Here is a 26118-nt window from a genome sequence, read left to right as displayed (position 1 = left end):
TTACACAAAAAATTCAAAGCAGGATTATCCCTAAAAAAAACTATTCTAAATGTACAAAATCATTGAAGGTGCAATAGGTAACTTTTTGTTTAGGGGTTGCCTGCTTGTTTCTATGGAGACGTCATTCCTCTGCCTGGAATGTCCCACAGTGTGGCATTAAACAGTTCTACTTTACATTTATTCAGTTACAGGTGGTTTTATAGCTCAAAAATACCTAGAAAAACAGACATTGTGACTGTGAGCGAGGTCGCCTCTCCACAGATCTGACCTGTAACTTGGTCTGTTCAAGTCTCCATGAGGACAAAAAGGTTTAATGCCATACTGTGAAACATTCCAGACAAAACAATAACATCTTCATGGAGAAAAGCGTTTGACAGACCCTCCACCAGAAAAGTTACAAAATTCTCCTTAATAATTTTTTACAAACTTTTATAATATTTATCCAATTCTCATTTCATATTGTAATATATAAAAGTAACAACAAGTTCTTGTCTAGTACTAGTACGTAGAAAAAGTACTCATGATAAATACTGACCCCCCCCAAAACTATTGTTCCAGTTTTCATATATTGAGCGGTTCAACGTAGGCATCTAGGTATTTGTACTTTACGTAATAAGCTTTTAAAGTGGATATATTTTTTATGTTTACTTCACTACATTTGAGAGCAAATATCTGTACTTTCTTCTCTAATACATTTTTTAACACAACAGAAAAGTAGAAGTTAAAACACAATGGACTCCAGGCACTCATCAGGGCTTATTTGATGAAGATCAGGTTGGTCGTTACATGTTGACTTTGGCCATTTAAATAAAGGCCTTTTAACTATATTTTTCTTCATGTGATTTTGACTTCTTTGGAATACCTGGAGTCCATTGTGTTTTAAGTTTTGATCCTTTTTCCAAGAGCACCCTCTACCTGCTCCCACTGATTGGAACACCTGCAGCAAACAGCCACATTTAATTTTTTTCTGGAAAGTAAAAGTGTTTTTTTTATTATTATTATTATTATTATTATTATAGTTTAGCCTTTTATTTTTAACATGTTCATAATTTCAGATACAAATAAAAACAGCTATGAAGAAAATGATCGATTCTATTGTTTCTACTGAAAAAAATTCAGCACAAATCTGTCAAAATCAGTACATTGATTTGTACATTGAAGCTTTATTAACCCTCAAAATCTGCGTGAAATACTTTTACTTTTTACTCTTTAACCCTTTTATTTAGTTATGATTCTTTCTTTTTTTTTTTTTCCAGGATTTTTTTTTCCAAAGCATTTTTATTACTCTTTAGGCATAAAAGAATATAATCACCTTTTTTTTTTTTTTTTTTCAAACATGCATTCTTCAAGGACTTGGTGACATGTCCACTAGGGTGGACAATGCACATTTGAACAACGAATGAAATATGTGTTTGTTTATTACTATGTGAAAAGAAACATTGTAAATACTATAAAACATGTTTTTGTTTGCTCGTTAACATTGTGTTCATATATTTTGAACATATTCCAGAACTGTTAAATGTACTGCAAAAACATTTAACCAGAGAAAAATGAAGTTCTTTGAAGCACTGATAGTTCAGTCTAAATAACTCCAACCATAATAATGAAGATGCCTCCCACTACTTATCACCAACTACTATGGCAAACATTCTTTCAATGTGCTTAAGTGCATCAGTACAGTGTGTCTTGTATGGAAATTGGCAAAGCACCAGGGCACAAAGTCACAAGACACTGCATGCAGATGATGTAATTTCTTTTTCGTGTGCAAGCATCATGGCATCTATTTGCATTTCTTGCTTCACTGAGCCTGGGCCAGTGGTCTCCAGGTCCAATCTCAGGAGGGCAGGGACACTGCGCTGATCTTCAGAGGAGGTGGGGTGGCACTGGGTCTTCCTCATCTTGGTGTCTGGATAGAAGTTGCACTTATTAACGCACGAGCTACAAACGCCTTGAGATGCATCTCATCTCCTTCTTGGCCAATTCACATATTGTGTACATGTGCCAGGCATTCACAGGGGTCACATCCAAGAAGTGGAAGAACATTCAAAGGTACATCATTTGTTTTTGCGTCAGTGGGGATACACTGTGACTCAGTGATCCCTGAAATCTACCCCTGCCATATGGTGCTTTGCCAATTTCCATACAAGATAACCTTTTTCCGCTAAAGACACACTGTACTGATGTACTTATGCACATTTGAAAGAATGTTTGCCATAGTAGTAGCTGATAAGTAGTGTGGGAGGCATGTTCATTGTTATGGTTGGAGTTATTTAGACTAGTACTATCAGTGCTTCAAAGAACTTCATTTTTCTCTGGTTAAATGTAGTGTAGTACATTTAAAAGTTCACGATAGTACTAATATCCACAAAATATTGCTAGAATAAAAATTAAATTTTTCAGCCAAAATATCACTGCAGATGGTGTATTTTCAACAACAAAACTGTATAGCAATACTATAAATAGTAGCCTAAATATAGCCATAGATGCATGATGTCCAACTGAGTGGACACATGATTAATCTCAATTTCCCTAAATCACAAAATCAATACTTGAATATTTTAACAATTATATTGATTAGTTAAATTAGTTGTTGCTTGATGTCCTCATATATATATATATATATATATATATATATATATATATATATATATATATATATATATATATATATATATTATTTATTTATTTATTTTTTTTTTTTACCTGCATGGGTCTCCTGGAAAAGAAGACGTTCAGACTCATTTATATAGGAGAAAACAACTATTGAATAACTGTCTACTGTAGTGACCACTATGCATGAAAGGGTTAAGTACATTTTAAACAGGTACGTGTAGTGTTTTTTTTTTTTTTTTTTTTTTTTTTTTTTTTTTTTCAAGTGATGCTTTTACTTTTACTTGAGTATTTCTTTGCTCTGGTATCTGTACTTTTACTTAAGTCACTTCTTCCAGCACTGTTCATTCATACTTTGTGCTATTCTCAAAGCAACCACAAGAGGGTAGTAATTGTCTTACTTTTCACGTCTTTATTTGTCCAGGTTTTCTGTGGTTTATAACAGACCGCAAATGACCACAACTTTTTATTCACTTAACTTTTGTTTCCTTTAATATTAAATTGCATTGTAATTATTATTACTTCTATTGCATCTCCCTACAATTTCAAATAACAGATGCATTTTTACTCAGTCAATCAGACCCAAGAGTGTAGAAAAAAAAAAAAAAAACTTAAGGTCAATGTGACCCCGCGGAGAGCGTGAGGGTTAAACTGACACTTGCATGAAACTAAACCCGAGCTAGACCAGACCTAAACCAGAACGGGACCAAATCAAATCTGCATAGACAAACGAGTCCAAAACCAGGACCAAAACTAGTCCAAAACCAGGACCAAACCGGGATCAAATCAGGACACATAACGCGGAAGTTGTGAGTCCTGCACGAACTAAAGACTAAAGTGTCTTTTTACGTCATTTTCCAACATGGCAATCGTAAGCGCACTGTTAAACTGGCTTCCTCGGGTCCTTTCATTGTCTCTGTGTGTGTTTTTCTTTGCGTTTCTCGGATATTGTCTTTACATCAAATACCAGCATCTCAAATATGACCACATCCCTGGACCGCCACGAACCAGGTACGTTATGAATTATGGAAAAAGTAGTTTACGTACTCATAACTTGCACATTTTGTTTGTTTAAATGCAGTTTTTTCTTGGGCCATTCTCCAATTTTGGTGGAAGTGATGAAAAAGGATGGAGGCGTTCAGGAAATGTTTCTAGAATGGTGAGAAAAACGCAACAGTAAAAGTGTGAGTTTACGTGCGGGTTTTATTACAACACTGACGCACTTTGAAATGAACAGTTTTCTTTTTACTAACATTTAGCCCTATATTACGCACAACTGACTCTTGTGAACTTTAATTCATGTTTTAATGTTTTTACCTCCTCGAAAAACAGACCTGGAATTGTGTTTTGTTTAACTCATGTGTGTTTGAGTTGTAATATTCTTTTACTATTTAAAAGTTTAGCCGAGACGCGTCTTTAGACTGCGTTTATTTACACTGCATAACGGCAGCTACGGTAGGGACATATAAAATGTGATTTCACAATTCACCTACATTACAGAATACATTGCATCCAACTTTGTCAGTAATAAAATATAACTGACTGAGAATAGTACAAATATCTATCATATTATTGTTATTATGCTCAGAGATTAGAACAGTGTAATAATGAAATAATGAAACAGTGAAACTTTTTTTAATTTTTATTTTTTTATATAACCCAACTAAAGTAGGAAGGAGAGGTTACTAGCACATCACTTCCTTTCAAGCGTCTATACTACACCTGCCCCTGACTACAGCAGTGCATTGGATGTAATAAGTTCATAAGTTCAGTTTTTCAGGTGCGCTCACCATTCTGCCCCGTGTGGTGTGATACAGTTCACCAGTTTCGGCTTGTGGGTGCTGTGATAAGACTGTCAACCATAATGCCAATAGCTCCAGTGATGTCCTCTAGCATTCGGTCCATGATGCGCTGAAATATCTCAGATGCGCATTTGATGCCACCCCTATTGTCTTGTCAAGAGTCAAGTCTCACAATCAGGACTAGGGCCTCTGCTGTTGTGCCACTCAGTACATTCTCTTGTGCAATGTCCACAATTTCAAACTCTGCTTTCGTTTTGTGCTCTTTAACAGTAGGTCAACTGCTGCAACAGGCGTTATTTTGTGGTTGGAGTAGGTTCTGAGCCCTCTTTTGGAGGCTTTCAGCTCATCTGTGTGGTCTAGCGACTGGTAACAATTCAGAGTCTGCGTGTTACACTTTGCACCTGTATCTATCCTAAACTGCACTTTCTGCAACAAAACATCAGTGTTGACCAACCACTTATCATCTGCCAATGTTGATACTGGCACTGCATCTGTAGTCAGGTTAATATTTCAGTATTTCCTCTTTACTCATGTCATTTGTTGACTCCATGTTCACTTCAGTCACGGAGTGACTGCGACAAACTGATGCCCAATGGTTTAGTTTATGACAGCAGGAGCAAATGGAGCCTTTTGCTGGGTATTTACCTTGATTCCACTTGCGCTTGGGGTTTATATGCCTTTTTGTTCAGTGTGTTGAACTTTGGTTTGCTTGACATTGCACAGACCTGTGCATCCTCCTCTCACACAATTCTCATTTGCGTTTGCGACATTTCAAACTGTTGGGGGATTTCAATGGCTTTGGCCAGTGTCAGCTCCTCACCTTTGTCAAGCAGCCTCTCTTGGACACGTTTTTCTCGCACAGTCGCTATTATGGCGTCTATCAACATGTCATCCAAGTCGTCATACTCACAGTCCAGTAACAGCAGCCTCAAATCTTTCACAACGTGATCAAAAGTTTCAGTTGCACCTTTATCTGAAATGATGCCTGGCGATCTGTTTATCCTTTTCACCATCAGTCCATTCCAATGTTTTGTAGATTTCTCTCCCTTGTTCTCCAATCCTTGTGCCGTTCCAACCCACCTTCTGCTTGGACTCACAGACAGGGGTCCTGTGAACACAAAGCTAACGTAGCTCCAAAATCCTTGGAACTCTTGATACAAATTTGCTGCATCCCCGTCAATCTTCAGGTGATCAAACTGCATTTTCATGGCTATGCAGGTAACTTACTGTACCAAGACAGCTTTCTGATATCATGTAATATTATACCCGAGATATTTTAGTGCATCACGGACCGAATGCTAGAGAGCATCACCGGAGCTACAGGCATTATGGATGACATTCTCATCGCAGTGTCAACAGTGAGAGAACCCAACTAAATACTGAAAAAGTTGAGAGAGCCACAATCTGCAACCTAAAACTGAACTTTAACAAGTGTCGGCAGTCGTCAATGGCTTTTGTAGGACATTTGATAACAGGCAATTGACTGAAACCTGACCCTGCTAAAACTGAAGCTGTTAGGTGTATGCTGCCACCTACAGACAAGGAAGGTTATGACACTTTCTAGGAATTGTGACCTACCTTTCAAAGTTTATTCTTTTCTTTCTTTCTTTCTTTCAAACCTAAGTGAGATCGATGCACCGCTGAGGCAGCTCATAAAATGTGATGTGGAGTTTGCATGGCAGCCAGCCCAACAGCAAGCATTTGATAAGCTCAAGCATGTTTACACACATCATCCTGTGCTAAAGTTCTACAGTGTGTCAAATCCAGTGCAAATATACAGTGATGTCAGCAGCACTGGACTGGGAGCTGTGCTAGTACGCAACAACCATTGATTGGCATTCTCCTCAAGATCAGTGACCGATGCAGAGACGCATTATGCGCAGATTGAGAAGGAGATGCTCTCCATCGTTCATCATGCCTGCACTAAGTTTCACCACTTCATCTTTGGGAAACATGTCACAGTGTTTAATGACCACAAGCCGCTTGAGGATATTTACAGAAAGCTTGTGCTGTCCATAAGGCGGTTGCACTTAGGGAATTTCTCCTGCAGTGCGGTATAGCGGCTCAACATCGCTGTATACGGTGATACCGCACCCCTCCCCCACCCACCATCCCCTGGAGTTATAATATTTCCAGCGACACTGAAAACTCTCTCAGATGATGCGCTTGTTGCGCAGATGTAGATGTACTTTGGTTATTGCGCAAATATAACGTAACATTTAGCTTTGGAACAAGTGCCGCTGCATCTCTCCAGCTCTCACTGTAGCAGTTCAGGTTAGAGTCCTGCTCCACGTTGGGTACCCCTGGACTTAAGAGAGAGAGAGCCCCGAGCACGCAGAGCAGGGTGTCCGCAAAGTGCTATCAGGCGACGGCTGCACTTACCTCCGTGCAGCACAGAGCTCTGCAGCGGTCCTTTCACCTGCAGTCACCCAACGGTCTACACGGGCGCACCTTAGTCCTGGGTTAGTCCTGGGTTATCGCGGGCAAATATCAACCAGTCACATCACATCACACCTGAGGAAGAGCACTGCTGTGAACCACCAGAGACACCAGCAGCTGAGGAGCAGCCATGTGCAGCTGTACCTCCAAAGCCACCATCTTCACCCTCTATGATCCCACTCCTGACAGCATCTTTATACTGCATTTATTATCACTGCATAACGGTAGCTACGGGTAGCAGTAGGGAAATATAAAATGTGATTTCGCTATTCACATACGTTACAGAATACATTACATGAGTAACTCTTTATTATTAGTCTGTCTACATCTCCAAAGCTCCAAATGCTCTGTTCAACCTTGTGATGTCATGCAGTGGCAGTTTTCATGTTTACAACTACATTTTACCTTTAGGTGAAAACACAGTGGAGCACTTCCTGCATTGCCACATGTCATCACAAGGTGGAATAGTGTTTGAGAGACAGACTCAACCAAAATATGCAGGGTTTGTGTGTTAAACATGAGTGAATGAAACAAAACACACCTCCAGGTCTGTTTGTGATGAGGAAACTACAATATAACAGATGAGAAAAGAGCATAATATTGGCCCTTTAACAAATGAAAATACTGCACTCTGTTCATGTGTTATGTAGATGTTATGTGTTTTGGGGTGTGTTTCAACATTTAGCCTGTAATAGTATTACTAATATAGTGTAACCCCTCAGCCTTCTGCACTCTCCTCTAGTATTGATTTACTTATTGTAACATGTTATGTAAAGTAAATAAATTCCTGTTTTAGGTCAGAGATATATGGACCAGTGTACAGGATCAACATACTACATAATGTGTTGCTTGGAGTGCACTGCCCAGAGGCTACAAAGGTAAGCCTCATTCAACATCTTCACAGTGGTGAAAGAAGTACTCAGTTTTGTTACCTAAGTCAGAGTAAGGGGAAGCAGTTCTTCACCAACACTGTTTATAGTGCGGGGGAAGAGCTGTTGACCTCGACTGGGGAGGTTGTCGGACAGTGGAAGGAATACTTTGAGGATCTCCTCAATCCCAGTGTCACGTCTTCTGAGGAGGAAGCAGAGGCTGGAGGCTGGAGACTCGGAGGCGGACTCATCCATCACCCTGGCTGAAGTCACTGAGGTGGTTAAAGCTCCGCGGTGGCAAGGCTGCAGGGGTGGATGAGATCCATCCTGAGTATCTTAAGGAGCTGTGTTCGTATTGTCAGCAGTAAGTCAGACCTGTTCCCGGTGCATGTTGGACTCTGCCAGGGCTGCCCTTTGTCACAAGTTCTATTCATTGTATTTATGGACAGAATTTCTAGGCACAGTCAGATGTCGGAGGGGTTCTGGTTTGTGGACCACAGGATCTCATCTCTGCTGTTTGCAGATTATGTTGTCCTAATGGCTCCATCAAACCAGGACATGCAATGTGCACTACGGTGGTTTGCAGCTGAGTGTGAAGTAGGGGTGGCACGGTTCACAAAATTCATAGTTCGGTTTGTATTGCGGTTTAAGGTCACGGTTTTCGGTTTGGTACGGTTCCTGTTGTCATTATTTCTTTTTAATCTTTAATCTCCAGAGATATACTTCAGCATATGCTATGTTATCTTAATTATCCACAATTTAGGATACAACATCAAAAAATTGTATAAAGTTATAGTTAATAATGTAATCATGCTCAAACTGAATTTGACTTGACTTTAAGCGCATTATTAATGGACATGCAGCTGATGAGCTTCAGTGAAAAAATGTTACCACCTTCCTAACCCTCCTCAGGAGTCGGGATACTTGGTTTAGTGAGATTGCACTCTTGGCTGCACGGCTCCACCTGCATGCATCAGCGTTTACGCACGTAACTTTGCGAAACCACAGCCACGTGTCAACACGAAGGCTGCTCCACTGGCAGCTGCAGCAGGATGTACACACGCAGCACTGGCTCAGTGTTTCTCAGTAGGAAAGACGATCAAACTTGACAGAGGCGCTTTTAGCCGCTTGTATCAGGTCCACAGTGAAACTAACAGCTGAACAGACTTGTATTTACCTTCTGTACAGGCTCACCACAGCAAACGAGAGGATTTCAAAAGTTAATTTTAAAACACTAATTAACAGTATTTCTGGACCTGGGCTCTTTCACATGACACAGATCTGCCCCAGGAACACGTTGTGCTGAGGGTAAACGCACAAATACAACTAAAGATTCATGTTCTCTGTGTATTTTGATGGGGATATGCGCCTCCACTCGCGTAGAGCATCAAAAAATAGGATGGATCCTATTTTCTGAAATCCATGAGTGCAGGAAGCGTTGTTCCATACACACGTCTAGCACGTACAGCCCTCATTCACTTTCCATGCATTCTAAAAGTTATATGTCCAAAAGCTGCAGTTTTTACATTTGCATAGGGCGAAATGCGCATGAGCATTAGATCCTGGCTCCACTGCATGGCTAAACGCGCCCAGTCAAGTTTGATCGTCTTTTCCATTGACAAATACAGAGCCAGAGCTGCACGTGCACATCCTGTTGCAGCTGCCGGTGGAGCTGCCTTTGCGTTGATGCGTAGCTGTGGTTTTGTGAGGTAAAGACACGGGTGCATCCTCCATCTCCGGCGGCCCTCTTCTCTCTATTTGCCATTTCTACATGTGATGTGCAGCTTTCACCCTCCACACCTCTTCTTTTGCGTCAAAGCGAAACAGGTCACATACAGGCACGAGGCTACAATGCGCAAGCCAGGAACTGTGGAAATCATGCGGTACGCACACATCCCGAACCGTGACAAGCGAACCGAATGTTTTTTTTTTGTTTTTTTTCATGAACCTTGCCACCCCTAGTGTGAAGTGGCTGGGATGAAGATCAGAGGCCACGGTTCTTGACAGGAAAAAGGTGGCCTGCCGTCTCCGGGTGGATGGAGGGTCCCTGCCTCAAGTGGAGATCTTTCTCGGGGTCTTGTTCACAAGTGAGGGGAGGATGGAGCGTGAGATTGACAGGCGGATCGTGTTTATGTCCCACTGGGAGGAGGCCCTGGGGATGACCCAGGACTCATTGGAGGGACTATGTCTCTTGGATGGCCTTGGGGTCCCCCGGAGGAGCTGGAGGAAGTGTCCGGGGTGAAGGAAGTCTGGGAGTCCCTGCTCAGACTAATGTCCCCCGCGACCCAACCCCAGATAAAGTGTAGTCTAGGCTTAGTTTCCTGGTTGATACAATTCTAATTTAAATCCTTTTTCTTTCCTCTGACATCATTTCAGGAGATTCTCATGTCCCCAGAATACCCCAAAGATAAATTCTTCTTCAAGCGTGTGTCCAAACTTTTTGGTCAAAGGTAAAAGTCAAAACAGAGTCATTTTTCAATCTGTATTTTCTTTATTTTGCTTCATATCCTTTCTACTTTTGTTTAGGTTTTTGGGGAATGGTCTTTTGACAGCGCGAGACCACGAGCAGTGGTACAAACAGAGACGCATCATGGACCCCGCCTTCAGCAGCCTGTGAGCCACAACTGCACATACTTTTATTTATTGCAATGATTACTTATATTATTCATTATTATTTTTATACTGCGAAGAACATGGGGTGACACCATAGACTGTATATAGAAGTGGACTGAGGAAGTGTGACATCACCCATGGCACTCGGTCCAGTCCAATGAAGCTCACCAGGCGAGCAGTTATATGAGTCGAAATAAAAACGCTAGGCTCATGTAGAGTGGGTTAATACAAACATCCATTCCTCCATTTTCTTCCGCTTTATCCGTGGCCGGGTCCCGCTCTTCTGAGGAGAATATGAACACTATAAGGCCAAAATGAAGTGGCTCATGCAGCAGTTACAGAGTTTTTCAATATAAAGTCAGTTGGAGCCAGAGTGGATGGAGCTGGAAGCGTCCCCATGCTCACTTCCTATTTACCATTTTTTTTCGGACTATAAGTCGCACTTTTGTCATGGTTTGGGTGTTTCCTGCTACTTATACTCTGGTGCAACTTATATATTAAGATTTTCAGAATGACAGCTGCGAGAAGGTGCTCTAGGCTTGTGGATCAGTTTTCTGTGCATGTCTCCTGAAGAAAAAGCCACTGTCCTGCTGCAAGTAGTGAAATCATGGCTCTTTGAAAATAAGTGAAATATGCAGCAGAAAATGGTAATTGAGCAGCAGAAAGAAAGTTTGGAGTGAGCGAGAAACTTGTGAGGGACTGGCAGAAAGCAGGGATGGAGAACACAGCTTCACTGCGGATGCACCATGCAACTTCCATGGAAGTCATTGGATGACACACATGGACTCCTGTGATAACCGGAAGTTGCGCGGAGTTGCTCAGAAGTGACAGCGAGGATGAAAAATTCAATGGATTCAGTGGATTTAGTGATTTGGAGTGAGATGGAGAGTTTGGTAAACTTATGTTCTGTTGTTTATGCTATAGTTATCTGAATAATTGTTGATATGTTACATTAACACATTGACGCATATTCAGCCTGTTGTTCTTTATGCTATTGTTATTATTTCTATAACTTGCCTTTCAAGATGAAATGTCGGTTCTTGGTCCCTAATTTTATAAACTAAATTTCCCCCAAAAAATGCAACTCATGTATGTTTTTTTCTTCTTCATTATGCATTTTTTGGCTGGTGGTGATACTCTGGAGCCACTTATAGTCCGAAAAAGACAGTAGATGGATAGCGGATTAGGNGATGAGCTTCAGTGAAAAAATGTTACCACCTTCCTAACCCTCCTCAGGAGTCGGGATACTTGGTTTAGTGAGATTGCACTCTTGGCTGCACGGCTCCACCTGCATGCATCAGCGTTTACGCACGTAACTTTGCGAAACCACAGCCACGTGTCAACACGAAGGCAGCTCCACTGGCAGCTGCAGCAGGATGTACACACGCAGCACTGGCTCCGTGTTTCTCAGTAGGAAAGACGATCAAACTTGACAGAGGCGCTTTTAGCCGCTTGTATCAGGTCCACAGTGAAACTAACAGCTGAACAGACTTGTATTTACCTTCTGTACAGGCTCACCACAGCAAACGAGAGGATTTCAAAAGTTAATTTTAAAACACTAATTAACAGTATTTCTGGACCTGGGCTCTTTCACATGACACAGATCTGCCCCAGGAACACGTTGTGCTGAGGGTAAACGCACAAATACAACTAAAGATTCATGTTCTCTGTGTATTTTGATGGGGATATGCGCCTCCACTCGCGTAGAGCATCAAAAAAATAGGATGGATCCTATTTTCTGAAATCCATGAGTGCAGGAAGCGTTGTTCCATACACACGTCTAGCACGTACAGCCCTCATTCACTTTCCATGCATTCTAAAAGTTATATGTCCAAAAGCTGCAGTTTTTACATTTGCATAGGGCGAAATGCGCATGAGCATTAGATCCTGGCTCCACTGCATGGCTAAACGCGCCCAGTCAAGTTTGATCGTCTTTTCCATTGACAAATACAGAGCCAGAGCTGCACGTGCACATCCTGTTGCAGCTGCCGGTGGAGCTGCCTTTGCGTTGATGCGTAGCTGTGGTTTTGTGAGGTAAAGACACGGGTGCATCCTCCATCTCCGGCGGCCCTCTTCTCTCTATTTGCCATTTCTACATGTGATGTGCAGCTTTCACCCTCCACACCTCTTCTTTTGCGTCAAAGCGAAACAGGTCACACACAGGCACGAGGCTACAATGCGCAAGCCAGGAACTGTGGAAACCATGCGGTATGCACACATCCCGAACCGTGACAAGTGAACCGAACGTTTTTTTTGTTTTTTTTTCATGAACCTTGCCACCCCTAGTGTGAAGCGGCTGGGATGAAGATCAGAGGCCACGGTTCTTGACAGGAAAAAGGTGGCCTGCCGTCTCCGGGTGGATGGAGGGTCCCTGCCTCAAGTGGAGATCTTTCTCGGGGTCTTGTTCACAAGTGAGGGGAGGATGGAGCGTGAGATTGACAGGCGGATCGTGTTTATGTCCCACTGGGAGGAGGCCCTGGGGATGACCCAGGACTCATTGGAGGGACTATGTCTCTTGGATGGCCTTGGGGTCCCCCGGAGGAGCTGGAGGAAGTGTCCGGGGTGAAGGAAGTCTGGGAGTCCCTGCTCAGACTAATGTCCCCCGCGACCCAACCCCAGATAAAGTGTAGTCTAGGCTTAGTTTCCTGGTTGATACAATTCTAATTTAAATCCTTTTTCTTTCCTCTGACATCATTTCAGGAGATTCTCATGTCCCCAGAATACCCCAAAGATAAATTCTTCTTCAAGCGTGTGTCCAAACTTTTTGGTCAAAGGTAAAAGTCAAAACAGAGTCATTTTTCAATCTGTATTTTCTTTATTTTGCTTCATATCCTTTCTACTTTTGTTTAGGTTTTTGGGGAATGGTCTTTTGACAGCGCGAGACCACGAGCAGTGGTACAAACAGAGACGCATCATGGACCCCGCCTTCAGCAGCCTGTGAGCCACAACTGCACATACTTTTATTTATTACAATGATTACTTATATTATTCATTATTATTTTTATACTGCGAAGAACATGGGGTGACACCATAGACTGTATATAGAAGTGGACTGAGGAAGTGTGACATCACCCATGGCACTCGGTCCAGTCCAATGAAGCTCACCAGGCGAGCAGTTATATGAGTCGAAATAAAAACGCTAGGCTCATGTAGAGTGGGTTAATACAAACATCCATTCCTCCATTTTCTTCCGCTTTATCCGTGGCCGGGTCCCGCTCTTCTGAGGAGAATATGAACACTATAAGGCCAAAATGAAGTGGCTCATGCAGCAGTTACAGAGTTTTTCAATATAAAGTCAGTTGGAGCCAGAGTGGATGGAGCTGGAAGCGTCCCCATGCTCACTTCCTATTTACCATTTTTTTTCGGACTATAAGTCGCACTTTTGTCATGGTTTGGGTGTTTCCTGCTACTTATACTCTGGTGCAACTTATATATTAAGATTTTCAGAATGACAGCTGCGAGAAGGTGCTCTAGGCTTGTGGATCAGTTTTCTGTGCATGTCTCCTGAAGAAAAAAGCCACTGTCCTGCTGCAAGTAGTGAAATCATGGCTCTTTGAAAATAAGTGAAATATGCAGCAGAAAATGGTAATTGAGCAGCAGAAAGAAAGTTTGGAGTGAGCGAGAAACTTGTGAGGGACTGGCAGAAAGCAGGAGATGGAGAACACAGCTTCACTGCGGATGCACCATGCAACTTCCATGGAAGTCATTGGATGACACACATGGACTCCTGTGATAACGGAAGTTGCGCGGAGTTGCTCAGAAGTGACAGCGAGGATGAAAAATTCAATGGATTCAGTGGATTTAGTGATTTGGAGTGAGATGGAGAGTTTGGTAAACTTATGTTCTGTTGTTTATGCTATAGTTATCTGAATAATTGTTGATATGTTACATTAACACATTGACGCATATTCAGCCTGTTGTTCTTTATGCTATTGTTATTATTTCTATAACTTGCCTTTCAAGATGAAATGTCGGTTCTTGGTCCCTAATTTTATAAACTAAATTTCCCCCAAAAAATGCAACTCATGTATGTTTTTTTCTTCTTCATTATGCATTTTTTGGCTGGTGGTGATACTCTGGAGCCACTTATAGTCCGAAAAAGACAGTAGATGGATAGCGGATTAGGGTCAGTCCATATGAAATCAGCCATTTTCAAGGAATCTCCCCTATGAGCCATCTCAGATTTGGCTGAAAAAAATTCAAAAAATTTCTAAAATAACCAAATGAAAGAATCTCAAATTGTAGCTCAATCCCTTGAGTCGTTCCTGAGTTAGGGCCCATTGAAATTTTGGGGCCATGCTCACTTTTTCAGAAACCTTAATTTATGAGCATGTTTGAGAGACCATAACTTCATAAAAAATAGGACTAGGAAGATGAAAATTTGTATTATTATAGATATAGATATAGATTCTAAATCTGTTTGTCAAATGTTGGGTATCTGTATTAAGGTGGGCGCTGTGGGCCCCCAAAATCTCACATTTTGTCATTTTTGGTGGATCTTAGGGACTTTTCCACCTGCTGGAAAGGTTCAATTACCTTTAATAGACTTAAACAGTATTTGCTTGTTATAAGGGAATGGATTGGAGATTGCTTGGAAAAGTGTCATTAATCCTTTGAGATCCTTATAACAAGCAAATAGTGTTTAAGTCTATTAAAGATAATTGAACCTTTCTGCAGGTGGAAAAGTCCCTAAGCTCCACCAAAAAGGACCTGTGAGAGATCATTTTCAAAAATTCCATTTGAAATGAAAGAAGTTAATAATAAATGTTTTTATTACTTTAAACTAATCAGAATATGCCAAAGTTCCTCTAGTAAAAATTTTATCAACATCTAACTGTGCCACATGGGGAACCGAGGGTCCAAAGAAGGGGCCAAAAAGATCACATTTGGTCTGTGACCATATTTGGGACTCTACACCATCCACATGAAAGCTCAGAAAAGTGTGAGATTGTTGTCAGAAATGGTCATTCTCTCATATATTCAGGTTCAACAGTTAGTTTGTGAATATCTTCTTGGAGTAAATAGATCTTGGACCTCAAAAATTGAAAGGAAAAATTGAGCGACAACCAAATTTGAGATTTTGGGGGCCCACAGCGCCCCCTTAATAAAGATACCCAATACTTGACAACAGATTCAGAATCTATGACCAAGAATCTACAATAATAAAAAAATTCAGCTTTCTAGCTTTATTTTTTATGAAGTTATGGTCTCTCAAAAATTAAGGCTTCCAAAAAGTGAGCTTGGCCCCAAAATTTCAGCGGGCCATAACTCAGGAATGACTGAAGGGATTGAACTAAAATTTGAGATTCTTTCATTTGGTGATTTTAGAAATGTTTCAAATATTTTATCAGGCAAATCTGAGCTGGCTCTTAGGGGAGGGCGGCTGATTTCATATGGACTGACCCATTAGCTGTGACCATTTATGTAAACTGGGTGATAGTACTTCAGTTGGTAGAGTTTTTGTCCACTGATCTGAAGGTTGAAAGTTCGAATCCTGGTCTCGACATAAACATCATTGGTAAAGCAGATGAATACTGTTGTTGTGTCCTTGGGCATGACACTTACCCCACCTCACCCCCGGGTGTCTGTGTACATTGGTTTATAAATGTGTGTGTGAATGAGTGAGTGGTTTCTTGATGTAAAACACTTTGAGCCTTGAAGGTGGAAAAGCACTGTTTAAAAATTTGACCATTTACAATATAGAAGGTGTCCCAAAAAATTTGACATAATTTCGCAGGCCAGTAATTTTGGCAGTTCTTGTTGAAATAACCTAAAATGTTTATAGAACGTATAGAAAATGATTAAGATTTTATATTTAATGTTTTTATTTTTGTTCAGGTTGAGCCATGCCGTTCACTCCCAAAGAGAAGTCATTTTGCGTCTTGGAATCTGCTCGCACACATATGTAATCCTTTAGTCTTGCATAAGCAACCTTCATTTTTACATTTTTGGTACCAAGTCCAAATTTGTTTGCCATGGGGGAAGTTTTTTTTTCCCAAATTTTACATTGTAGTCACACTGCACAGTCTTGGGTGTGTGGGAGCAGATTCCAAGATGCAAAATAACTTCTCTTTAGGAGTGATTGGCTCAACCTGAAAGCAGAACAACAACAACAAAAAAACTCATAAAAACATTCCATATAAAATGTTGATTGTAATAGTAAATGGGCCTCAGTATTGTCCTGTTTGAATGCAGATATCTGAGAGGTTTGACGAGCACCTTTAATGAGAGAGCAGACAAACTGATGGAGAAGCTTTCTGAAGAGGCCGAGAACAAAACCGTGGCCAACATGCTCCATCTGGTCAACTGCGTCGCACTGGACATTATCGCCAAGGTAAAATGTATAAGATGGAGGTGAACCAAATTTAAAGATGTGCTATGTAACTTTTCTAGCTCGTTTACAGTAAGAATGCATGGTTTTCAAGGTATTTTTAACGATACAAACACCTGCAACATCTCCATGTATAAATGGCGTAATATAGACCTTTTAAGGTAAACCATTGTGTTCATGTGCTTCAAAGTCTATGCTATTTTTAAAAAGGTATATTTTGAATTTACTTTTAATGTTTTGACATAGTTAGAGGAAAAAAATTGCTCTAAATGAAGTTGGGGCATTTTAAAAAAACAGGAAAAAAAGTCTTTGTTCCAGTTTTTTGGGGCACTGGGGACTATAGCCCAGTCATATATCCATTTTCTTCTTGCATAAAGGAGTAAATTATAACTCTTTGTTCATCCTTGTGTCTCAGGTCGCGTTCGGAGTTGATCTGGACCTGCTTAGGTACTCCTCACCGTTCCCCAGAGCCATCGAGATGTGTCTCCAGGGGTCATGTGTCACTATGTCCGAGATGCAACCTTCGAGGTCAGTGATATTCATGCTCCTGTGAAATGTATTTACTGTGTTCACTTTGACATTTGTATATTTTAATAAACATCTCACACTCTTCAGTTCAGACCTCAGAACTGGTCGTACATTAGTGAAGTGAGGAAAGCCTGTGATCTGCTGCGTTCCACTGGAGCTCAGTGGATCAATGAGAGGAAGACGGCCATGCAAAACGGAGAGGAGGTGCCCAAAGACATTCTCACACAGATCATCAAATCAGCCGGACAAGGTGAACACAACAAATAACAAAACACTGCCACTGCAAACAAAGGATATTACTTTTGCTTGACAATTCAGCCCTTCTACTTTCTTTTTAATGTGGGAGTGTCCCTTGGAGTATTTCCTCTGGAAGGTCTTCTGTCACATTTGCTTCTACAGATGGTGTAAAACACCTGTAGCATCTCAAATATCCATAGCTAACTTCTCAACTAGCTCCTCAGCTAGCATCTTGCACAGTTTCCATGGATACAGGAAAAAACACACAATCTAACAGTCTCTTTGTCGTGTTCTTTGAACTGCACATGCTGCACTTCTTACTTGGTTAAAATCCCATGATATAATTAAACTAAATAAATAAATAAATAAAGTTTGTGTGTGAGCAGGATATGCACAAGAGCAACCAACCACTGTTGCCCTGAGATATGTCATTTATGTTAATATTTATTCCTCCTTAACCAAAAGGCAACTTTGTCAACCCTACATTTTTGATTTCAAGTTGAAATGTAGAGAAGGTTTCTTGGTCATCTGGTCGTCTGGACTCTTCTTTCCATTAAATGTGTCCTGGACGAGTGAAGAACTCCTCCTTATATTGCTGCATCTTAATGAATCCATGTTTCCACTATTTCAGAGGAAAGCATGACCAAGGAGGATGAAGAGTTTATGTTGGACAACTTTGTGACCTTCTTTATCGCAGGTGAGGGCTTTTGCTTTGCTTAGTTGCCTCATGTTTGTCTTTATTACCATGTTATTACCATGTTATTACCATGTTATTATCCTGTTATTACTAAGTGTTCTATTATCATTGCAGGCCAGGAGACCACCGCCAATCAACTCGCCTTTTGTATCATGGAACTGGGACGACACCCGGATATTTTAGAGAAGTATAGACATCATGACGTGAACTAAATAACTACAGATCATTTACATGTACAAAACATTTTGAATTACATCGTTATTACTCCCCAGAGCGAAGAAAGAGGTGGATGAAGTCATTGGAATGAAGAGAGAAATAAGCTACGACGACCTGGGAAACCTGACGTATCTCTCACAGGTACAACACAGTAGATTATCAGGGAAAAACAGAAAAGTTCAGCAATGCACCTTTACGCTTTTTTGTGTTGAGTGCATGATAATTTAGTTTCGTTTAGTGGAAGGAAACTAGTTTTCCACATTAAAATAAATATATTCATATTTACTACTCTTTCTAACTTTGCACAAGCAGTGGCTTAACAAAGAAATACTGTTGCTAAAAAGTATTTGTTTCTTAAACAGTAAACAGTAATATCTCAGTGTCAATATATTGATTATCACATGTATCGTAATATCCTGATATCGTATCGTGAGTCATGCATCGTTCATTGTTCATTCAATCAAATATTTTAAAATACTGTGGTCGATTTGTACACGGCTGAGTTCATGTACAGAGTCAAACGTGATGAAAATCCTCATTCTTTACAGGCAATGTTCCCTCAGAGAGAAAGTAAATATAATGTATATTGTTCCACAGGCCACATGTAAGAACGACTCTGAGGAACACTGTTTATCAAGCAAAGTTCACTACCACTCTTATACAATTCAAATCATTTTTAAGAGAATAGTAATGGAAACATATTTGAAAGAATAACAACAGTTAAGACAATGTTGTGATAATTAGAATAATTGCACACTTTAGTTTCATCATGATGTAGTAAAATGTAATAATGTTGTATTCATTTTGTAGATGAATGTCCATTAGCGTGCTGTAGTTGGAGATAAGGGTGGACACAATAAGCTTCAGCTTCAGCTTCAGCCTGCACCTCATTGATTGATTTGATTGTGAAGTTCTTCAGACTGAATATGTTTTGTTTTATGGGCATCAGACTGAATGTAACGTATGTAGAATCTAATGAGTTATACACTGACCAAATGAAAGTAAATGAAATGAATTTCCAGCCCTAATCAAAATGAATATGATTTATCACCATATGTACACAGGTGCTGAAAGAGACGCTCAGACTGTACCCCACTGCCCCTGGGACGTCCCGTGGTCTGATTAAAGACACGGTGATAGGAGGCATCAATGTCCCAGCAGGAGTGACAGTTATGGTGAGGAAATCATAGACTTTTTTCATTATTCTTCAGTGTCCATATATATTTATGTTTGGGATATCAGGATATTAACAAAACAATGGACTTTAGTCAGATCAGGTACACACAGACACATTTAGTATTGTTCTACTTAAGTGGTTATTTGACATTTTTTGGCAATAAAAGAAATAAAATCAAACACCATTTAAGTCATGTTATTAGGTTCATTTTTCAGACCAAGAGTTTGTTTTCATCCCTGACAGTTTGTTCTGCTCCCTGCACTCTTCCTCAGAGTCTCGTGATGTTGCTGTGACGTGTCGCTCAGCTGATTTAAACAGGTTTTGGCACCATCTTCCTACCAGTGGAGGCAGGGCAACAGCGCCATCTGCAGTCCGACTTACTCAGGACAGTATTCCAGGTGTGTGAGAGTAAAAAAGGCCCCTTGTCCCGGTTCATCGTCGTGTGAGCACATTTCCATCTTTCTGTTGTCCATCCTCCACTGGGAACAAGGCGGCACCAAAACCTGTTTAAATCAGCTGAGCAACACGTCACAGCAACATCACGAGACTCTGAGGAAGAGCACAGGGAGCAGAACAAACTGTCAGGATTGAAAACAAACTCTTAGAACTTAATAAGATAAATTATTGGAAGACCAAATGAACTTCATTGGACTACCACTGAAGACATTAAAGAGCCCATGACAAGATTTTTTGATCTATGTTCTAATGTAGTTTTCTCATCACAAACAGACCTGAAGTTGTGTTTTTGTTTCATTCTCACAATGTTTAACACTAAACCTCTGCAGATTTAGGCTGAGTTCTTGTCTCAAACAGAGAAACCTTGTGTTGTCATGTGGTAATACAGGAAGTGTTCCCCTGTGTTTTTAAACTCCACACACCTTCACTAGAATCATTTGGATCATTTGAGCCTTTGTTTTAGTGTAGTTTGTATAGAAAACATATGTTCCTCCTCACATTTGATTATTGTCTGTACTTTCTCTAGTTCAGCAGCTACACCTGTGGTCGCTTGGAGAAATTCTTCAAAGATCCACTGAAGTTTGACCCAGACAGATTTCATCCTGATGCTCCCAAGTAAGAAACACCTTACTTACCTTTTAAGGTGCATTGTGTAACTTTCTCATGGAGCACCTGTTAGATCTCCATGGAGATGTTATAGCTTTGTCTGGAATGTTTCACAGTGTGGCATTAAACATTTGTATTATTATGGATTTTTGAGCAATAAAATGACCTGTAAGTGAATGTAAGGTGGAGCTGTTAGTGGAACATTCCAGACAGAGCAGTGACACCTGCAGAGAAACAAGCAGGTGACGAACCCCCCACCAGAAAAGTTGCACTTCTAACATTTTTATGCTAATAATCATGTTATAACAGACATGTAAAGACACTGCTGCAGGTTTTCCTCTTGTGCTGTTGTTTCACTTTTGTTTATTCCCACTGTGTCCAGCAGATGGTGCCACTTAACCATTTATATAGTCATGTGCATATTTCCACCTTAAGAACTGTCCATTTACAAATGCAATGCAAATTATGTATTTCTATGTTAAACATGCATTTTCTGGTGGATTGTTGCAGAGCTTGGCATTAAATGTATCTATTTTGTATTTTTATAATTCGTTTAAAACACACAATATTTAGATCACTATGCTATCTTTTATTGTTTTGTAAGGTGGGCTTGAAACAGGAATGGGAGAGATCACTAGATCACTCAAACATGCACGGAGGACATATAAAACTTTTGTGTTGAGCGACTGTTATAAACATGATAGAAAGCCACAAAATGTTGATTTTGCATAATACTCCCTCTTTTAAAAAATCATTGTATAACATGTAACATGGCCTAGTGGCATCACCATGGAGACAAACAGGTGGAATAATGTGTGTAAAATCCCTCAGTCGTCCAGGTAGAATCCACGGTAATTTGTCAACTGGACAAAAATGTATTTGGTCGAATATGTTTCACAGCTTATCCAAGCTGCTTCTTCAGTTCTGGTCAGAATACTGGTGGGTACTTCTTTATATCTGCCTGCAGGGACGAGCTAACTAAAGTGAAACTACTCTGAAACTGACACACCTACTTGCTGCAGTTTCTGTTAGTAGCTAAGCCTATTGAACTGCACTGAGTGTGGGGTCTTATTAGCGTAAGGGACATAATGGAGCTTTCACACATCTGGACCTGACCTGGATACACCTGTTGTTCTCTTGTTAGTTCTGATTTAAGTTTGAGGATAGAGTAGTAAATAGGAGATAGATGGTGTCTGAGTCCCCCATTTCTGTTTAGAGATGGATTGTCTGTCTTAACAAAAAAACAAAAACTTCTTAAACTCCCATTTCAAAACCAATTCTTTTCTCTGACTGAGATCTGTACCTCACTGTCCTCAGAGGAGTGGCTCGTGGCTTTTAGGTGCAGATGAACAGCAGACTGAGGTCCCGTGTTGCTCTCTCTTCTGTGTCGGTAAATTGTGAAGTGTCTGTTTTGTTTCTTCAATGTAGCACTCACTGCAGTGGAATAATACTCATGAGACACATGATCAGTGGTGGAAGTTAAGTACTGTGTAAAAACTGAGTAAATTTTTACAGTGGATACATTTTACTTTTACTTCACTACATTTAAAAGCAGGTGTCTATTTTCTACTCTACTACATTTGTGAGCTGGACTGAAAAGTAAAAAGGACTTTTCATATGATTTTAGGGATTATTTGACCATGTTTGTGGTAACGTTCTGATTCAATTCAAGCTTCAGCTTGAAGCTTCAGCTTCATAAGAACAAATAAGAAATTAATTCATTCATGCTGTTAACCACAATATGTATATTTTTTTAATCAATATCATTACATTTATACTTTTACTTTTTATTCTTAAAGTACATTACTCAAGAAGTTTTTTTCCATTTATTCCAGTTTTATTTGAGTAAATTTTTACCTCTGTATCTGTATTTTTACTCAAAACTGCACTATGTAATTTTTTGGTTGGGGTCCGTCACCTGCTTGTTTCTATGAAGATGTCATTGTTCTGGCCGGAATGTTCCGCAGTGTGACATTAAACAGCTCTACTTTACATTTATTCAGTTAGAGGTGGTTTTATTGCCAAAATACTTAGAAAAACAGACGTTGTGACTGTGAGCGGGGTCACCTCTCCACAGATCTGACCTGTAACTTGGTCTGGTTTACAATACAATACAATAACAATAATAAAATCTCCATGGAGACAGGCAGTTAACGGACTCCCAACCAGAAAGTGACAGTGCTCCGTTAAGTAACAAAAATAGAATAAACAGTAACACAGAGACAATCAGATAGTTTCTCTCTGTTAGAGAAGTTACATAGTGCAGCTTTATTTAACATCACCATGACAATCCTTTCCAGGCCTTACTACTGCTACTACCCCTTTTCACTCGGCCATCGCTCGTGTCTTGGCCAAAACTTTGCTCAGGTAAATGATCATTCTTTACTTTATGACCCTCAAGAGTAAAGTTACTGTGAGTATTATACTGTGTTGTGTGTGTGTTTTTACAGATAGAAGCCAAGGTGGTGATGGCCAAACTGCTCCAGAGGTTTGATTTCACGCTGGTCCCAGGACAGAGTTTTGACATAAAAGACACAGGGTTGCTCAAACCAAAGAGTGGAGTCCTGTGCACCATCAAACACAGACACCATGAATGAACAGCACTAAACATTATAAAACACTATAAAAACACTATAAACACTATAAGAATGCTACAGTACATGTTATTGTCTTCACTTCAGCATTTACATCCAGTGTTGAGAAGTAACTGAGTACATGTTTTGAATATTACTGAGTACTTTGAGTAACTGTTATCTGAGATGGGGACTTGGAAAAGATGTTGAAAATTACAGAAAGTGCAAAGTTCTGTTTTAGAGAGTTCCATATTTATGCATCACACTGGGAGAATTTTGCCCAAACGTTCAGCACAATTTACACTAAAGACACACATTTTTCTGATATTTATAACATTGTTTCAACAAAATTAACATTTCAACAAAAACAAATTCTGAATACTAATTTGAGTAACTATTCTGTTATAGTTTCCTGCAAGGTAGGAAACTGCAGGTCATGACTTGGACTTGAGTCAAACTTGAGTCACATTTTTGATAAAATGGACTCTGCTTAGGACTTGAGACTTGGGACTTGACTTGGACTTGACTCTGTGACTTGAAGACTTGATGCTTCTCAATAAAAAAGACAGTCGATACATGCAGTGTTTAATTTTACACAAACAAACTGGAACATGTCCCTCTCACTTCTCTGTTTGTTACTATGGCGACAGTAACTGAAGTACTGTGATACTGGATCATCAAATGTTTTATAATAATATACAGTACAATACAGTAAAACAGAGGGAACTACTTAGACCATGATGCTTTGTTTCATTTCAGTGCAGAGTACAGAAATAAAATAAGTGTTGCAAAAATACAAACTGTATTTGGGTTAGAGACTTGATTAGAGAGCTTAGAGAAATGACTTGAAGCTCAGATCAGAGGACTTGGACTCGACTTGGACTTGGAGTAAAAACCTTGAAACACCTCTGACAGTTACTTTTTCATTTGGTGGTGTTCAGAGTTCAGTTACTTTTCTAAAAGTAAAAGGAACACATTATGTTTCTGATGCTGTTTTAATCCTGTTACTCTGTCATTTAGGTTCAACTCTGCATCAACACAATACTCTACAAAATACATTTTCATGCAGGTATGCAGTATTCTGTAACTATATACACCACTTAATATGACACATTTGATTAACAGCTGAAAAATGGAGGATGGAGGAGACGAATCAAGAAGGAAGCAAGGAAAGAGAAATGAGACAGTCTGAGAGTTCTATTTTAGAGAGTCTTATATTGATGTTTGAAAGTTTGGAGCAATTTACACAAAAGAAACACATTTTTCTGATACTTTAAACATGATTTCAACAAAATAAAAGTTTTTTCTTTTATTTTTATTTGTTAAATAGTCATTTCTGTGTACTGTATATTAGAGAAATTCCCTTACGTGATGAGCTAAATTTTAAATATAAAGACCTTAAATGTATTTAGTCCAACCTGTCATACACACTTTAAAATGTGTGTCGTGAACGCAGCAGCAAGTAAAGGACTTTAATGTAACGTGTCTGATTTTTTTCTGTTTTCTGAGTTTGGTGTTTGCTGTGGAGACACTTGTGTCTGCTGAGCTGCACACGACTGAATGATGCTATGCTCTCACCAACAAATCACAACAACAAATCACATTCATTTACACCAAGACACACTCAAAGAAATCTTTACACAACATACACTTCCACCACAACTACGACTACTACTACTACTTTACTGCTACTACTACTACTACTACTACTACTACTACTACTACTACTACTACTACTACTACTGCTACTACTACTACTACTGCTACTACTACTACTACTACTGCTACTATTACTACTGCTACTGCTACTCCTACTGCTACTACTGCTCCTGCTACTGCTGCTGCTACTGCTACTACCTGCTACTACTGTTAATGGTACTACTTCTACTACTACTGCTGCTGCTGCTGCTGCTACTACTGCTACTGTTACTACTACTACTACCTGCTACTACTGTTAATGCTACTGCCACCACTACTACTACTACTACTACTACTACTACTGCTATTACTACTTCTACTACATTGTCCATCAAATAGTTAAAGGGTCCATATTACACTATTTTCTGGGCAGTGTTTTAATGTTGTTTCCTCATCACAATCAGACCAGGAGTCAGTGTCTGTTTTTCGAGATATTTCTGAGCTGTAACAACACCTGTAACTGCATAAATGTAACGCAGAGCTGTTTAATGCCATAGTGTGGAACATTCCAGACAGAAAAATTACTTACACAAAAAATTCAAAGCAGGATTATCCCTAAAAAAAACTATTCTAAATGTACAAAATCATTGAAGGTGCAATAGGTAACTTTTTGTTTAGGGTTTGCCTGCTTGTTTCTATGGAGACGTCATTCCTCTGCCTGGAATGTCCCACAGTGTGGCATTAAACAGTTCTACTTTACATTTATTCAGTTACAGGTGGTTTTATAGCTCAAAAATACCTAGAAAAACAGACATTGTGACTGTGAGCGAGGTCGCCTCTCCACAGATCTGACCTGTAACTTGGTCTGTTCAAGTCTCCATGAGGACAAAAAGGTTTAATGCCATACTGTGAAACATTCCAGACAAAACAATAACATCTTCATGGAGAAAAGCGTTTGACAGACCCTCCACCAGAAAAGTTACAAAATTCTCCTTAATAATTTTTTACAAACTTTTATAATATTTATCCAATTCTCATTTCATATTGTAATATATAAAAGTAACAATAAGTTCTTGTCTAGTACTAGTACGTAGAAAAAGTACTCATGATAAATACTGACCCCCCCAAAACTATTGTTCCAGTTTTCATATATTGAGCGGTTCAACGTAGGCATCTAGGTATTTGTACTTTACGTAATAAGCTTTTAAAGTGGATATATTTTTTATGTTTACTTCACTACATTTGAGAGCAAGTATCTGTACTTTCTTCTCTAATACATTTTTTAACACAACAGAAAAGTAGAAGTTAAAACACAATGGACTCCAG

At 39.7% G+C, this 26118-nt stretch overlaps 1 pseudogene; it reads left to right on the top strand.

Annotated features, from left to right (window-relative positions):
* Positions 1–3053: 3053 nt before the first annotated feature.
* LOC129407677 (cholesterol 24-hydroxylase-like) lies at positions 3054–24635 on the top strand (annotated as a pseudogene).
* Positions 24636–26118: the final 1483 nt, after the last annotated feature.

This window comes from Boleophthalmus pectinirostris, unplaced genomic scaffold (assembly GCF_026225935.1).
Source record: "Boleophthalmus pectinirostris isolate CB_2022bp ecotype Guang Dong unplaced genomic scaffold, ASM2622593v1 HiC_scaffold_13, whole genome shotgun sequence".
Taxonomy (NCBI): domain Eukaryota; kingdom Metazoa; phylum Chordata; class Actinopteri; order Gobiiformes; family Gobiidae; genus Boleophthalmus; species Boleophthalmus pectinirostris.
Note: the sequence above shows the minus strand (reverse complement) of the source record. Positions and strands in the feature narration are given on the sequence as shown.